Genomic DNA, 14,657 nt, shown 5'->3' on the forward strand with positions numbered 1-14,657 from the left:
GTGGAAGGCCTAAAAAGGGGAACCCACTATTTCTGATTCCCTCTGGGGCTGGTTACCCAACCTGAGGGAACTAGGGGGAGGCATTGTTCGCCTCCTGCTCACTGGTGTGGTGTTGTGTATCATTACTCTTCTCTTGCTTGCTTGCTGTAAAGCACTCCAGCTCCCTAGAGCTTAATCGCATGTTATCCTTTGGATGTGAGAACACTCAGCCAAAAGTTTGTTGAGTATTTTCAAAGGAGGGAGTTGTTGGTGTCACTAGGCATAAATCTAGATAGCTCGGGAGGGTGGAAGATCACGAGTGCCGATGAAGCCCTCCTGCTCAGGCCTCAATGAACCATTGTTCCTCCATGTTAAACACTTTGTGTAACCTAGTGTAACTTAATGTACTAATAGCTGCAAAAATGTAGCGTTAGCAGTTAGTTTTCGGTTGTAATAGTTTTCTGCTGTAATACATTGAAGCTAGGCTAAAGCACGCTCAAGGCCGTTTTAAGATACTGTTTCCACGTCTCAGCAGCGGAGGAGGGGGGGAGGAAGGGGGAAGACAAAAGATTGAGTGAGAAAAGATACTGCAGCTAGATGGGAAAGGAGGGGGGAGTAAGAGATTAGCTAGTCGCAAAAAAAAGTTTTGTAGTAAACAACTGGGATATAAAAGGAAGAAATTGCTTGTTTTAGGTGTGCAGGATTTGAGACTGCATTCTCCCTCGCACCTTATTTGAGCTCAAATAAACTTTTGTTTTGCTTCTCCACCCTTGTGTGTTCATTAGCGCTACACACTCCGGGCCACAAACCGCTGTTGCTTAGCCTCTGGCACTTTGTGCCGGCAACAGCACAAAGCAGGAAGACACCAGTTCCTCTCTGTTCATCTGAGGTGTGACTACATCTGGATTATTGCATTTTCTAGCACCACATTCCCAGAGAGATCAACAAATTGGAAGTAATTCATTTGAGAGCAAAAAAGAATGCACGGAGGTGGCAGAATTGACTTCTGAATAGAGCCCTGCAACCTGACCCAAATCCTATGGGACCTGACTACAGGCGTCAGGGTCAGGTTGGATGAAAAAACACCTGACTCTTGGGCTCAGGTCAGGTCAGTTCTCCTCCATTAGCCCATGGGATCGGCACAGCAGGGGGCAGTGTCAGAGGATCAAGCCATTGCTGCACATTACTGCCGCTGCATCGGCCCCATGAGCAGGATGCAGTGGCAGTATCCGGTTTTGGGGGAAGGGTTGGGACCAGGATGGGAAATGATTCAACCCTCTCAGGGTGAGGTTAGTGGACCTGGGGCCAGTTCACGTTGGGCTTAAAAATTGGGCCCGAGCAGACCTCTACTTCCGAAGACAGACTGACAGAGCTGTCTATGGCCGATGCGGCCAAGGGATGACTGTGAGGGAGACATGATAATACCATCCACCTATCTGAAGGGTGTGAATACCAAGGAAGGAGAGGAATTTTTAAGTATAATACATTTAGGTAAAAGTAGAAGTAATGGGATTAAACTAAAAGAAGACATACAATTTAGACTTTAATAACAAGAAAAAATGCCCCACCTGGGAGACAGGTCTATAAGATTATGACACAGTCTTCCTAGGAAAACAGTGGAAGCTCAGTCATTAGGGGCTTTTTAAAATTAGTTTGGCCAAAACAGTGGAAAATGGCTGCTGGGAATGCTCCTGCGTTAGCAGGGAAATGGACTGGATTATCCAATAGGTCTTTTCCAGTTCTGTCTCCTGTGAGTCTGTAAACCTATGTGACCTGCATGCCAAGGTCACAAAGCAATTTGGAATGTTCAAAGCCAATCAGATCTCTTGATTGGCTAAACATTCCAGTGGTGCTGCTTGAAAAGGGATGCTTCTGCAAACTGCAATCAGAACACACAGCTCCACTGGGGAGAAGCTCCTTCCATTAATTTTTAAATGAAAGGAGGATTTTTTTAATTGAAAATTGTCACTGATAATTTATGAATACGTAAACTCTATGTACTTCAAGTAGCTCTGGATTATGCAACAATTTTATTATTTAAAACCAAAAGAGATTCATAATTAATCGAGTAATTAAAATAATGAAAGTACTAGGAGGCCAAGACAAGCAGTTCAGTTCTGCTCATAAGGGCTAGTTGGGGAGGACAGATTGGGGGAGGGTCTGAATGGGAGTGGAGACACAGGGTTACAGGGGGGAGGGAGGTTCAGAGCCACATAGTGATGTGGGGAGGAGGTACAGAGCTACACAGGGACAGGGGGTGGTTGGATGGAGGCACAGAGACACATGGGGATGGGGGAGGGGGTACAGAGACACATGGGGATGGTGGTAGTGGGTGTCTGAGTGGGGTTGGAAGGACACATGTGGACAAGGGGTGAAAGGACCCATGGGGGTGCAGGAACACATGCAGACAGGGGCAGATGTGCCTTCCTGAATGGGAGAGGTTAGGGGTCAGCCAGGGTCTGCACGGGGGGAGCTCCCTAACAATTCCTCCCAGCCCCTCCCCAAAAAACTGTTCATATGTTTCCCATCCATACCCAGCAACCCTCTAAGTTCACACCCAGGCTCCTTCCCAGCAATTTACTTCCCTTTCCCTCAGCTCCTCCATCACCTCTGACTCCATCAAGCCTTTGCACTGTGGCTGAGGAGTGCCAGAAATATGGTTCTGTAGTGAGTTAAAATAAATTGTTATTCAGAGTTCTGTATTAATATGTATAGTAAGGAATCTATTTGTCAAAAAACATTTCCTGAATCCTTTTTGTTGTCTGTATTGATACAGACATACTTGCTGACTGGGATTTAGAAATAAATAAGCAAATATAATTTGAACTGATGCAATTAGATTGTATATTTGCAGAAATGTGAAAATACTGTGTGCATCATTTTTAATTTTTTGTTGCAGAATTCCCCTACTAGAAAATATAGAGGTAAGGTCCCTTCAGTGCTATAATCTCAATAATATGTCATCATAAGAAAGGAGTGTTGGCTAGGAATAAGAGCAGGGAGTCAGTTCACTTGGGTTTTAGTCACATTCTTTTACTAACTTGCTAAGTGGTGTTGAGCAAGTAACTTAATTCCCAGTGACACAAACCATCTGTAAATGGGGATCATGCCGACCATTCTCACAGGGTGCTGTGAGTCTGAATTCATTAGTATTAGGTAAGTGCTTTGAGATTTTTGGATGAAGATGCTAAAGAAGGGCAAAGTATTATTAAAAGAGATTACTGCAGGTCCTATAGTGTACTTCTACTATATGCAACCCATGTACTCCACTGTGTGTAAAAGGACAATGCTCTCTTTACAGAGCATTATATCATCCTGATCTGCAATAACAGCATTTTGCATGATGAGTTCATGCCTGAGGACAGAAGGGTGAATATTGATTATGCCTATGGTGTGCAGGCCAAGTCCTATACTGAATTACCCCCATGCTTACCACCATGAAGTCAGGCAGAATTTGGTGTGGACACATGGAAAGCAGATTTAATTTCATGAAACTACCCTACCTCATCCTGTTGCAGTTTTTCTAGCAGAACGGTAACAATGATAGCCAGCTTGGTCTCAGCTATACAGGCAATCCTGAGGGCAATTTTGTCCTTATCTTGGTCATCCATATGTGCCAAGAGGGAAACAACCTCATTATAAACACCTGAAATTAAATAAAAGGATTCAGTTGGTTACCACTGATAGTAGAAATTGGTGCTGGCCTCTTTAATTCACTATCTAGTAAAGATTCTGCAGGTGTCCAAGCACTGAGAGGAGAAGTAGACCTGGGAATCATGTTAATCCTCTTCCTTCCTCCTGATGACCAGGTTTGTTTGCTGAAGGACCCAGTGTGTTGGGAGGGAAAATCATAATGAAGAAAATTTACTCCTTTCACGTAGATCTCCATGTAAAATAATCTTCCTTTCCCTCTTTACTATCAATTGATGAGGTTTGATAGCATACAGAATAATAATTTATGGCCCAAATTTTCAAAACTGGGTGCCTAAACTTCAGCTCCTAAATCCATATTAAGGCACCTATGCCCTGATTCAGCATCTTAGTCACATGCTTAACTCTAAGCCAACAAAGAGACCTAAAGTTAAGCACAGGTTTAAGAGTTTTGCTTAGTCAGGGCCTCGTTTTCAAAAATCCTGAGCACCCAGATGTCCTATTGGCTATGCTGGGAACTTGTGGGGGCTCAGTATCTCTTGAAAATCAGGCCACTTTTTTAGACCTTACTATGAATTTAGAAGCCTAACTTTAGGCCCCCTGTTTTGAAGAAAGCCTTTCATCTTATTTCATGGTAGTTTAAATACTTGCAGAGAAAACTCATGGAACAGAGTTCATCCAGTTGTCCGTAGAGGTCATAAAGGAATTTTTCCCCATGCACAATTGGCTAGGTGTATGCTGTGAGTGGGGTGGGGTAGTTCTCTCCAACCTTCATCTGAAGCATCAGGGATTGACCATTGCAAGAGATGGGACACCTGGTAGGGTGGACCAGTGCTCCAAGATGGGTCAGAGAATCTGTTTCCTTAGATGTCCTGCTCACATGCTCAGGGTCCAACTGATCTCCAGAGTTGTGAGTGGGAAGGAATTTTCCCCTACTCAGATTGGCAGGGACCTTTGGGTGGGAGGATGGGGCACTGATCACCTGCTAGGGTCATCTGGGTATATCTGACCTAATCAACTCTCTACCATTGCAAGGGCCTCAGGCATTGGTGGAACCTCAGTCTCTCCTGTCATCTGCCTATGGCACACAACAGTTTAGTCTCCTAAAGACTGAAATGTTTTAGTCCAAGACAAGTTTTTGGGTTCAGTGTAGGGTTGCTAGGTCAAATTTAATGGTTTGTGAAATACAGGAAGTCAGACTAGATGATCTAATGGTCCCTTCTGGCCTTAAACTCTATGAAACAGCTGATGTATTAAAAAAATCAGGATTTTATCTCCCATGTACCTCTTAGCTGTGTGCAGAAATTCTCCAGGAGCCTTAAGATTTAAAAAGAAATCTGAAATGCCATATGTATCTGTCTCCATTGTAACAGCATTCCAAAGCATGAAGGAGGAACTAACAAGATTTCCCCTTCCCAGAAAAGACTGCTTGAGGTTAGGTGATTGCCCATCCTTTATGCAAATTGCATCCTTCAGTTCTAACACCCAGATGCAAACTGAATCCTAACTGTAACCTACACTGCCCATCTAGTTGCAGTAGTGATAATGTGGGATTAGGCGCTCTAGTGTTGCTAAGAAATGTGACCCCCATACTTTCTTATCCTGCATTTAAGATATTAACAGAGCTTCATTTAGACAGCCAGAGGAGAAGCCCTTCTGCATTTTTTGTTCTAATTTCCCCCATCTCTGATGGATTCCACAGTTAGATCTTGGCTCCATGGATGCAGAAGACACAAAATGAGGACCTAGAATAAACATAAACACCTGGGACAAAAGAGGGAAGACCTCCCCCATAACATTCAATAGAAACTCAGATTCTCAGGAAAGTTTCCAGGTCCAGAGGCTATAGGCCGACTCCTCAACTGGTGTAAATCAACACAGCTACAAGGAAGAGAACAGAGCGACACTGGTTTACAGCAGCTGAGGTTCTGGTCATAGAAATGGAGAACATTACAGCTAATCTATCTGTATGTCTGTGCTTTCTGAATGTGTGTGTGAATATAGACTGGATACAGAAAATACAATGCTGACCCTTACCTCTGTCAGTTACCTCCTGCTGACTCACAAATTTACTCATGTTTGAATCTTTCCTCAACACTTCCTCCAGACAGTCCTTTCTCCACAGAGCTCCCGTACTGATAGGCAGTTGGCCTCTCGGTCTGTCATGGCCAGGACAGCCAGTGCAGATTATGCAAGCACTATTATGACATCGATGTGACTGTAGCATACCACACAATCTGCAGCTCACCAGTTATGTACTGTAATTATATGGACAAGATCCTCAAAGGTATTTAGGCTCCTAACTCACACTCAAATCAGTAGCTGTTAGGAACCTAAATACATTTCAATATCTGGGCCCGTACATGTAAGCAGTCCAATAGGTGGCTACATTTGCTCCAGTGTAGAACTTCTCATTCTCTGTACATCATTTTGAATTTTGGTTTAGTCCTTCTCTCTGTTTGCCACACTTTCCTATATTGGTTTTAGCTGAAAATCTGCTCCTGGTTGAATTTATATAAAATAAAAGCACCAAACAAAGAAAGAGAAGAAACTGCCTTGGAGAATGCACAGTGACCCTTGAGTGTGGTTGGTTGGTTTCCTTTGCTTTTTAATTTGCTTGATCAAAAAGCCTGATGAAACCTTATTGAACTGTATTACAAATATTGATTTTATGTTGTTCTACAATGAATTGAAATTTATACTTAATTTCCATGTCCTGCCAAACAAATCAACTACATTAATTTTTATTGTGTTTAATATAGTGTGGTGTCATATGTATGGCCATATGTAGAGCCAACTCTTGATTTTGGAAGTGATGCTGCCTTTAAAGCACTCAGAATGACGACACTTTTTGCAGTAAACCATATGGAAAAAGAATTCCAATTACATTTGTCCCTTGCTATGATTTTCAGGTCATTAAAAAACTCCTGATGGAGCCATATTGGCCTCTTACTATTCTTCCTGTCTTTCCTTTGCATTGGTGGTTGTGCCTTTAATATTGTCTCCTTGAGAAACTGCCAGCTTTCCTGAACTCCTTTAGGCCTTAGATATTTTCCACATGGGTGGCTACCTACCAATTCTGAGTATGTTAAAGTCTGTTTTTTGTAGTCCTTCTTCTATCATTCTCACTCCTTCCTTTTTCTTAGAATCATGAAGTCTATCATTCATGATCACTTTCACCCAAATCACCTTTACCTTCACAACCAGCTCCTCCCTGTTGGTCAGAATCAAGTCTAAAATGGCTGCCCCCCTGGTTACTTCCTCCATTTTCCGAAACAAAGCATTGTCCTCAGTACATTTCTGGAACTTATGTTTTGCCATATTCCTTTTTCAACAGATGTCTGGGTAGGTAAAGTCTCCCATTATTCACAGAAATATCCAAAACACAAATCCTGATATTTGTTCTAGAAATGCCTTATCTCCCTCCTCTTCCTGATTTGGTGGTCTGTAATAGACCCCTACCAGGACATCACCCCTGTTTTTTCCCTCTTTTATCTTTACTCAGAGACTTTCAACTGGTCTGCTTCTCACCTCCTTCTGGACCTCAGAACAAGTGCGCAATGCAATACTTCCTTTCTTTTTTTCCTGCCTGTCCTTCCTGACCAAGCTATAGCCATCTACACCAATATTCCAGTCATGAGATTTAGTCCATCGAATATCTGTGATGCCAGTTAAGCTCAGTTATGACTTATGTACTAAAACTCCCAGTTCTTACTATTTATTCCCCATTATTATTACTCCTTGCATTTGTGTATAGACATCTAAGATGTTAAGCAGATGCCTCCATGGATTTCCCTTTTGTTTCTCTTATAAATTCTACTGCAATTTTCCACATCTACTTCTCCCCAAAGATCTAGTCCGCTATTAAAATTACCTTTTTTCACCTGGTGGCTTTTTTCACCTGCCCCCTCTAAACTTAGTTTTAAGCTCTTCTCATAAGGTTGGTGAGCCAGTGCATGACAATGTTCTTCTCCTTCTTGACAGACAGACCCCATCTCTTCCCAGCAAACCTCCTTCTTGCAATAGCAGACCATTGTAGAGGGAGTCAAACACTCCCATAGACCCATCTTCATAACCTTATTATGTGGACATACCTACCACCGAGTGTGTATTGAGCAGAAAGAACGAGGGGACTGAGTTAAACACAGATGTCAAGTTCCATTTTCAGTGACTAATCTCTTAAACCAGTGGGGATGGCCACGGAACAAAAGTATTTCTGTAGATCAGCATGTGATTATTTGTATTGCATACTTACAAAAGGCCCTCAGAGTGATATTTCATATTTCTAGTTTCAGATACAAGAGTGATACATTTATACAAATAGGATGACCATACTCAGTAGATTATACGCTTTGTAATGATACCTTACAAGAGACCTTTTTCATGAAGCATATTCCAGTTACATTATATATTTTTATAAAATCATATAGAGTGCAATGTCACAGCACCGCATTCGCACCAGCCCCAAGGGCTGGGGCCAGCACAGTGATCAGATCCCCCAAGCCCACAGCTTGGGCTGACACATACAACCCTCTCCTGCTGTCCTCACCAGCACCTGGAGCACAGCATGGCAGAGCCAGGGCAGCATCCTGCCCTCTGCCCAGGGAGGGACTGGAGGCTGGGCCTGTCTGCTGAACCCACCTTTCCGACTGGCACTGACCAGGCAATGGCCGGCTGTCTCAGGCCTGCGACCCACTCATGCTTCTGGGGGGCAGGCTGAGGGGTACAGCGTATATGGCTGGTGTCCCCCTTGCTCAAGGTACAGGCTGGGGGGGCACACAGAATCCCAGTGGCAGCCCAGCTGTAAGGGCAGCCATGGTGGAAGCTGGCAAGCCCATCGTTGGGCAGGTGTCTCTGCTGGAACCTTTTAATTCTGCACCTCCAATCCACCACCCACTCTCCTGGCAGCAGCGCAGCAATTACCCAAATGGCTGTTAACTGTGGCTGATAATTCCCCACGGGGATCAGGGACAGACAGCTCTGCAGCTGAGCAGATTGGGGCTGGACCCCTGCAGCAGATCAGAGGTGCCAGGGTCTCTCACCTCATCCACAGCAGGCATGCAGCACTGGCAGTGCTCATTTGTCCAGCAGGGAGAGAGGAGCTGGCCCAGGGGGCAGGGGAAACAGGGCCTGCTGGGCTCAAAGGGACTGACCTCTTCCAGAGCACATTCCCCAGCAAGCTGCATGTGCAATTATTAGCAGGGGTCCGAGGGGACAGAAGTATGGACAGAGCAGAGAGGGCTGGGAGGCAGGACATCTGGGTTCTGTGCTGAGCTCTGGGAGGGGAGTAGGGTCCAGGAGTTAGATCAGTGGCTGGGAGGCAGGATTCCTGGGTTCCATGCCCAGCTCTGCCCCCAAATCCATGTGAGTCACTCCCACTCTGGGTGCCTGTTACTTAGGTTTCATGTCACATGGGTGCTGCTGGGCATTTTCCAAACCCCCTGATGGACTGGGATCATATTTTGCAAAGCCTGGGGCACTCTGAGGCTGGCAGGTGCTGGGAAAGCCATGGCAGGGTGCGATGGGTATGGGCATAGGAGAGCTGCAATGCAGAGTCTGGGCTGCAGGGGGCGCACAGGCTGAGAGTGCCTGACCTGGCTGGTGCCCCTAGTGCTGCTGAGAGGAACTGCATTTTCTCCCTCTGCCTGTCTCCCAGCCAGGGCAGCCCCCAGCTGGGCTGGGAAGCAGCCGCCTGCCCTCCCCACCCCTCCCGTGAACCAGCCAGGGGCATGGGGCTTGAAGGGGTGCTAGCCTAGGCCAGGCACACATGATCACAAACAGGGTGCACCCAGCCAGGCCATCCCTGCGCCAAACCTGGCTCAGCCCAGGCCCCAACCCACATCTACATGGCCAAGTCAGTGCCCTCCAGCCCCCGTCCTCTGGGGTGGAGCGGGGCAGCTGGAGGGGAGGATCAGGAGGAAGAAGCAGCTTCCAAAGCAGCCCACGGTTTCTCTGTTAGTCACCACGAGGCTGGGGCTTGGAGACTAGCAGCTGTCAGGGTACCTGCGCCAGTGGCCAGGAGCTTTCTGTTGGCACATGGCTCAGTGACACCAGGAGTGGCTCCAATGGGCAGGTTTGGAAGCCCACCAAGGCCCTCTCCCGAGAGCTGCAGGAGCAAGGCTCTGTCTACACAAACAAGGTCAGCTCCCAGACTGCTGCACTGGGCAGCACAGTATGGGGAGAAGGTGACCAGCCCTCTGTGCAGAAAGAAGTGGTTCGGGACTATTTAGAAAAACTGGATGAGCACAAGTCCATGGGGCTGGATGCGCTGCATCCGAGGGTGCTAAAAGAGTTGGCGGATGTGATTGCAGAGCTATTGGCCATTGTCTTTGAAAACTCATGGCGATCGGGGGAGGTCCTGGATGACTGGAAAAAGGCTCATGTCGTGCCCATCTTTTAAAAAGGGAAAAAGGAGGATCCGGAGAACTACAGGTCAGCCTCAACTCAGTCTCTGGAAAAATCATGGAGCAGGTCCTCAAGGAATCAATTCTGAAGCACTTAGAGGAGAGGAAAGTGATCTGCAACAGTCAGTATGGATTCACCAAGGGAAAGTCATGCCTGACTAACCTAATTGCCTTCTGTGAGGAGAGAACTGGGTCTGTGGATGAGGGAAAAGCAGTGGATGTGTTATTCCTTGACTTTAGCAAAGCTTTTGATACGGTCTCCCGCAGTATTCTTGCCAGCAAGTTAAAGAAGTATGGGCTGGATGAATGGACTATAAGGTGGATAGAAAGCTGGCTAGATCGTCGGGCTCAACGGGTAGTGATCAACGGCTCCATGTCTAGTTGGCAGCTGGTTTTAAGCAGAGTGCCCCGAGGGTCAGTCCTGGGGCCGGTTTTGTTCAATATCTTCATTAATGACCTGGAGGATGGCGTGGACTGCATTCTCAGCAAGTTTGCAGATGACACTAAACTGGGAGGAATGGTAGACATGCTGGAGGGTAGGGATAGGCAACAGAGAGACTTAGACAAATTAGAGGAATGGGCCAAAAGAAACCTGATGAGGTTCAACAAGGACAAGTGCAGAGTCCTGCACTTAGGATGGAAGAATCCCATTCACTGTTACAGACTAGAGACCGAATGGCTAGGAAGCAGTTCTGCAGAAAAGGACCTAGGGGTTGCAGTGGATGAGAAGCTCGATATGTGTGCCCCTGTTGCCAAGAAGGCTAATGGCATTTTAGGCTGTATAAGTAGGGGTACAGCCAGCAGATTGAGGGACGTGATCATTCCCCTCTATTCGACATTGGTGAGGCCTCATCTGGAGTACTATGTCCAGTTTTGGGCCCCACACTGCAAGAAGGATGTGGAAAAATTGGAAAGAGTCCAGCAGAGGGCAACAAAAATGATTAGGGAGCTGGAGCACAGGACCTATGAGGAGAGGCTGAGGGAACTGGGATTGTTTAGTCTGCAGAAGAGAAGAATGAGGGAGATTTGATAGCTGCTTTCAACTACCGGAAAGGGGGTTCCAAAGAGGATGGGTCTAGACTGTTCTCAGTGGTAGCAGATGACAGAACAAGGAGTAATGGTCTCAAGTTGCAGTGGAGGAGGTTTAGGTTGGATATTAGGAAAAAAATTTTCACTAGGAGGGTGATGAAGCACTGGAATGGGTTACCTAGGGAGGTGGTGGAATCTCCTTCCTTAGAGGTTTTTAAGGTCAGGCTAGACAAAGCCCTGGCTGGGATGATTTAGCTGGGGTTGGTCTTGCTTTGAGCAGGGGGTTGGACTAGATGACCTCCTGAGATCCCTTCCAACCCTGATAGTCTATGATTCTATGGCGCAGGCGTTACCCAAGGGCTGCCATTGCTGGGGCTAATGGGGCAGCTCTGGGCACTGATGGGCAGGCTGCTGCCCATGGTGCCACACAGCACCTGGGGGGAAAATGGCTCTGCCCAACGGTACAGGTCAGCAGTTCTCATCAGGCAGTAAAGCGGAGTGCCCCAGAGTGTCCTGGCCCCCAGAGAGTCCCTACTGTCCCTCACCAGCCCCACAGAGCACCCTGCTCTCCCATCAGCCCCACTGAATGCCCTGCTCCCCGCCCACTAACAGCTCCAGCCCCATTACCTTGTTCAGCTCTTTCTGGTACTGGGGCAATTTCTTCAGCATCTGGGATAGGTCCTTGGTGTTGGCCTGGAGGGAGGCAGTGGTGAGATCCCGGCCCCTTCCAGCGCACAGTGTCCCTTAGAGGGCAGAGGCCTCGCCTGGGGCCAGCCACAGCAGCCCAGCCACGCGTGGGAGCATATCTAGGGTATGCGTGGGGCAAACATGGGCATGTCAGGGGCAGAGCTGAGTGTGCTCACTTGGAGATGTCAGCGATGTGCATGTGGCATAGCTGCACCCAGTTTGTTGTCTTCATCCAGCAGCGCCTCTTTCTCCTGCGAGTCGCTGGTCCCTGTCGTCTTGTACCTCCGGGGAGAGGAGACGGGGTCAGGCTGCGGCACCCCTCTCCTGAGCATGGGGGCTGCAGAGCAGTGCAGGTGCCTGGGTCACATCCCCCCCAGCCCGCCTGAGGACGAGTGCGGGGCGCCCCCTTGCTGGCAGCCAGCCCCTACTTGTAGGTGTCGTTCTCGAGGCTGAGCAGGTCGTAGGCCATGGCCTGGTAGGTGAGCTCGTGCAGCAGTGGGGACACCAGGTCGAAGCTCCGATCCACAATCAGCAGCTGAGAGTGGGCTTTGTCGGGGCCCTGGGGCAAAGGAGAGAGACCCGTCACCCCCTGCTCTGGCGGAGGGGTCCTGGCCTGGCTCACACGGCACAAATCAATGGTCCCTGGTGGCCTGAAACTTCACCACCAGCCCTCTCTGCGGCCCAGCCCCCAAGCCAAGAGACATCCCCCAAGCTAGCTCAGATGTGCCAGTGGGGAGTCCATGGCAGGGCTGGCACAAAGCCCAGTCGTCCCCGTGCCCATCCTCACCTCCCCGTAGGGCCTGGGACATGGCTGAGTGCCGCACAGGACAGGACCATCCTGCCCCATGCCAGCGCCTCCCTCCTGCTTACCTCCGCCCGGGTCTGAAGCACCTGGGTCCTGCGCTGCTGGCAGCTCAGCCAATTGAGCCCCTGGAACAGGGGTGCGCTGCAGGCGGCAGCACATCCCGCAGCTCCGTACGGTGGCCACCAGTGTCTCCGAGACACCGGAGACACGCAGCGGAGAGGGACTGCAGGGGCGAGACTTGTCCCAGGCTGGGCGGCCGCCGGACAGGGGCAAGGAGCCGGTCAGGGCCCCTTGAACCGATAAACTTCCCACCACGCCTGGAAGAGGCTGGGGGGCAGGCCCTGCCCAAGGCAGTGGGACAGGAGACCCAAAGCAGGCAAGAGGGAGTAGGGGACGATGGCACCTGCCCTGGGTTGGGGGTGCTGTCTAAAACTCAGCCAGTCCCTTCCCTCCGTCCTGGGCCCTGGTGTGCTGAGGGACTGCTGGGGGGCAGGAAACATGGTGAGATGGATCCAGGGCTCCAGACTCTTAGGCATCCCCTCCCCCATAGAGGGCAGGGTCCTGGCCACACACTCCTAGGCACAGAGGCTCCTATTCCCTGGGTGGGGGGCGTGTCAGGACTCTGCTCCCCACAGCCCAGCCAGGCTCAGCCTTACCTGACAGGAGCCTGGGAACTGGTGGCAAGGACCAGGTCCGACACAAAGGGCCACAACTTCTTGTCCAGTTTGTCCTCAATGATGTCTTGGGGGGTGGAGGACAGGTCAGCAGGGGCCAAGCAGCAGGAACCTCGGACCAGGTGGCCAAGCCAGGCCCCATTACGGGGAGGGACTGGGACGGCTCCTCACTGAATGATTGACAGTCCCTGGGGGAGCAGCCTGGGGCCTCCTTTCCAGGGTGGGATTCGGGGAGTCATCCTCCTATGATGGCTGAATGCCTGAGCAGTGCCAGGGGCTGCAGACTGGAGCCAGCTCTGCTGCAGCAAGTAGCTCCGGTGGTTAACAAGCATGCTGTCAATTCCTTCCGTGTAGATGGTTTGGGCAGCCAGGTGTGTGCCAAGCTCCCCTCTGGAGGCAGGCCTGTGCTGCCAGCTGTGAGTTAGAGAGCGTCTGTGCCATGACAGGCAGCTATCCCAGAGGGCCCCCCCCCGGCTGAGACTGGTATCATTATCCCCATTTTACAGATGGGGAAACCGAGGCACAAATAGGCGAGGTGACTTGCTAATATTTCCTTTAGATATTGCCTGTCTTCTCTCTGTCCAGGCAGTTCTGGAAGAATGCTCAAGGGCAATAAAGATATATTTCACTAACTGGGAGAAGTGCCCATTCCCTAGAATAGGTGCATTGCGATTCTGTGATCAAATAGTTCCCTTATATTGCCATGTGACCAGCAACTGGCTGACCTGTGAAGAGCTGGAGGTGAGAATTGCTGGTCTGTCCAAACCTTTAGCAGGAATTGTAACGTTAAATTCTATGTGTCTGGCACTCTTTGTGATGATGGCATTTAATGGTAGGTCCTTTTGAATGGAACAGTGTGTCATGGAAAACATCTAAACCCCAAACATTTATAATGTCACCACATCATGGAAATTCTGTCTGTACATAGTGAACATGAGTAGCCCTCCCTCCCATCTGCTCTCCTGAGCCTTAGCCACAAGTCAGCCCTGACCCAGCTCCTGCTGCCCCCATCCCACCCTCAGCAGAGGGGAGCTGCAAACCCACCCTGCCCTGGATTCTCAAAGGGGAAACCCAGTGGCTTCTGTCCCGGAGGAGAAGCAAAGTGATGTAAAATGACCCCCTTGTGGGATGAGAAGGGAACCGGTTGTTAAGATTTTGGCAGCTCATCAGTGTGTAGACAGGCCCTGAGTGACAGACCCGGGTCTGAAAACAGGTTGCGCTGCAGCTCGGTCGGACTCTGGGCTGACCAGAACGGCCTCTTCTCCCCAGAGACTTCCCCATATTAGCAATACGTTACTCCTGAAGTGCCGCCGCTCTTTTTTTTTTTCCTTTTTCTTTTTTTGCGGATTGGGGCAGCAGAAAAGCTGGAGCCGGCCCTGGCCATGTTGTAGTCATAAGACCATCCCTCATTCATTTTAGCCTCCTGAT

This window comes from Gopherus flavomarginatus, chromosome 10, assembly GCF_025201925.1.
Source record: "Gopherus flavomarginatus isolate rGopFla2 chromosome 10, rGopFla2.mat.asm, whole genome shotgun sequence".
NCBI classification, from domain to species: Eukaryota; Metazoa; Chordata; order Testudines; family Testudinidae; genus Gopherus; species Gopherus flavomarginatus.